The sequence below is a fragment of the Hippopotamus amphibius genome, chromosome 1 (assembly GCF_030028045.1).
Source record: "Hippopotamus amphibius kiboko isolate mHipAmp2 chromosome 1, mHipAmp2.hap2, whole genome shotgun sequence".
In the NCBI taxonomy this organism is placed as follows: Eukaryota; Metazoa; Chordata; class Mammalia; order Artiodactyla; family Hippopotamidae; genus Hippopotamus; species Hippopotamus amphibius.
In genome coordinates, this window is record NC_080186.1 from 153,652,518 (window position 1) to 153,655,855 (window position 3,338).

General features: G+C 40.2%; 1 pseudogene; it reads right to left on the reverse strand.

Moving 5' to 3' along the window:
• Positions 1 to 622: 622 nt before the first annotated feature.
• LOC130851390 (cold shock domain-containing protein E1-like) lies at positions 623 to 3,064 on the reverse strand (annotated as a pseudogene).
• Between the last annotated feature and the right edge of the window lie 274 nt (positions 3,065 to 3,338).

A 3,338-nucleotide genomic window follows, 5' to 3' on the forward strand; every position in this document is an offset into this window, starting at 1 on the left:
CGTTTAAATTATCACACTGCTGGCACACCTCATTTGCATGAAATTCTGCACCATACACACTAATTGTAGTAAAGTTACCCCCTCATCCCAGGAAAAAAAACTACTCTGGAAGATAATTTTCACTGAAATCTAACCAAACTTCGTTAAGTGGACTGTGACAAGATTATAAATGATATGAAAAATAACATTTTAACGTTTGGCCATCAACTTAAGGAAATGGTTTGCCTATAAAAATTTTTGTAATTTTAATATATTCGATCCTCATATGGTCCTCAGTATTAAAGCATAATGAAGAGAAAAGAAAAGGAAAAATAATGCAACTGAGTGCTAAGGCAGAACATCTTGCCAGAAGTAATGAATGTAGAGTAGATACTAAATATCAAGTGCAGAATTTCATAGGACCAACAAGGTAACAGTCTATATTTTTCACTTACACAGGGGAAGTGGATTTTGCAATTACCAGTTGCGTTAAATGCACCAAATAAAGCTCCTAAAATTGATACTATACGGCGCCACCTTAAGTTTTCCAGGCAGCAACTGTGCATGATTTTAAAATGGTTTTCTTACATTTATTTTTTTTTAAACATAACACGAGGAAGGTGTTAAAACTGGTGTAATAGCTCAATAGAATAAGTATTCCAGATTTTGGGAGGGATGAAGAGGGAGATATTCAGAACCTTTCACCAGAATCCCCCCAGCTTGATCATAATGGATTAATGATGTGCTTTGTGGATGTGGTTAGTCAATGACACCAGCGTGATGGATCTTTCTTCTGGCACCAAATCCCATTGAGTTATCTGATCCCCTTGGCTGATGAAGAATCATTAGGCAAGGAGCACTGGCATCATCCAGGATGATGTTCTTCAAGCGATCGACCAACCTATCAGGTCGTGGAGCTGCAACAGCCTTGGGGCCCTCGCAGACTCGCCAAACATTACAAGCACTGCACTTGTCAGTGCGCTGATTAAAAATCACTGAGAATTCCACCTCATCTCCTGCCTGTAGCTCAATGCCATCCTGAACTTCTTTCACGTGGAAAAAGAGTTTCTTGTTATCTCCTACTTCATAGTTAATGAAGCCGAACTGATCTTTCACACACTCCACTGTGGCCCTACGCAGGGGTGTGATGTTGTAGGCCATAGTCTGTGCATTTTGGCCCAGGACACACAATTGGAACTTGACACTCTCCCCTTTCTGTAGGCAATCCCCTTTGTTGGCCATCCCAACTATGCTAAATGGATAGACCTCACCTTTCATATCCCCTTCGTCCTCGATCTCAATCATTCCTTGGTACTCAGTCTGTGTTGGATCAACACTCCTCAAGAGACGAATGACTTTACCAGAGTAGATGGTGGGATCAGCTTCCTCAGTAATGCCATTCACTGAGTGTGTTTTGTTCATTTTTTCTGCACTGACTTTGTTGCCTTTTCCTTTGGACAAGCTGTACTCGACCATGTCCCCCAGTTCCAGGCTATCAACATCACCAGAGAACTCACTGTAATGGAAAAAGATTTCCTTATCATGATTGGCTGTTTCAATAAATCCAAAATTATCCTTCAAAGTTGCCACATAACCCAAGAGCTTCAGAGTTGGAATTATGACCTAAGAGTCGCACACAAGTTGCAATCTGCTGTCCAGGCCTCTGTTTGTCACTAATACTAAAGTCAACCTTGTCTCCTATCTGAGGAGAAGTAGATCCTTCTACACCCTTGGCTTGAAAAGCAATAGTCAGTTTCACCCCACAATCATCATAAGCGATAATACCATCCTCAGCCTCCTTTTCTTTGCCTTTATTTGGGCTAGTGGTTTTAGGATTGGAAAAAGTGGCTTCTTTTTCTACAGTGCCCAGAAAACGATGATCTGAATGGGAGTGGAATGAAACCGTGCCCTTGGGAAGTTTTTTTAATCCTAATAGCATGATTTTTTTGGGCAGAGAGCATACCAGGAACCACAGTAAACTCTACTTCATCTGCAGTATGGAGCTGGTTCCCATCCAGAATTTCACTGAGGTGGAAGAACACATGAGCATCACGATCCACACACTTGATGAAACCAAAACCATCACTCATGGCAACGATCACACCCATTTCTCTGGCTTCATTAGTGAACTGAAATGTATTTGGTAGAACTTCTATGTTGGTTGCTCGTTCTAATTTGTCACAATGGTCTGTTGAAATATTAAACCTACCATGGTCACCTTCCAGCAGGGTCACCTTGGATTTTGTATCTTTGTCTCCAAAGGGAAGTTCTTTAGGAATCTCAAAATCAACTTTGATGTGTCCTGGCAATGGGTCATTCTGGTTTTTACTGGGTACTTTTGGGATAACTTTGGTTACAGTTCCTTCAAAATGTTCAATGCTGATATCTTCAAAAATGACTGTTCCTTGAGGCAACAGTCTGACATCTGTTGCAACTTCTTTACCATTTCTATCCTTGATTGTGAATTCCACGTCATCTCCAGGCTGTAAGCTTTCTGAGTCACCCTTAAATTCACTATAGTGAAAGAATTCTCCTTTACAGTATCACCTCTTTCAATAAAGCCAAACGCCTTCTTCACGGCACAAACTACTCCCTGATAGCGAGCTTGTTTCTTTTTCAACAGCATAATATACGAGCACTTACAGCACCAGTATATTTATTGTTATCAATTACAAAATTTATTTTATCTCCAGTTTCCAGCTGAACATTCTCTTCAACATCTTCAGGGGTGTAAGTCAGATAAAACACTTCTTTTCCATTAATTCGTTCTTCAGGGAAGATTTCTTGTTTTATCTTCACCAGTTTAACAGCAATGGGTTTCCCAGTCTGCCCATCAGATGATACTTCAAATTCAACATCATCTCCCACTTTTAAGTCCTGCAGGTTGCCGTTATACTGTGAACAATGGAAGAAAAGTCTAGCTTGACTTTCTGAACACTGAATAAATCCATTAGAGGTTAGCCGTTTTTCAATAACTCCAGTTTCACGCAGTGCTGCTGAAGTATCATTGGGGTACCCATTATGTCCATTGCTGTGGAGAAGGTTTGGATCAAAGCTCATCTCTCAGTGATAATCAAATAGTGCACTTTCAGTAGTATTTGCTGATTCTTCTTTCCAGCACACGTTTCAAAGGATTAAAGCTGCTAGCGTTAAAAACAAAAAAAAACAAAACAAAAAAAAACAAAACAGCGAGAGAAAATGATCTATCAAGCTAATAAAGAATACAACTGCTGCTGCACTGGGCAATCTCACAGTACAGCACTGAGGAAAACAGACTACTAGCAGCATTGGGAAGTGCTCTTTCAAAGCTGTTGAGTAGGCACAAACTTCTTGTTTCAGATTGAGTGTTGTGTCTTCAA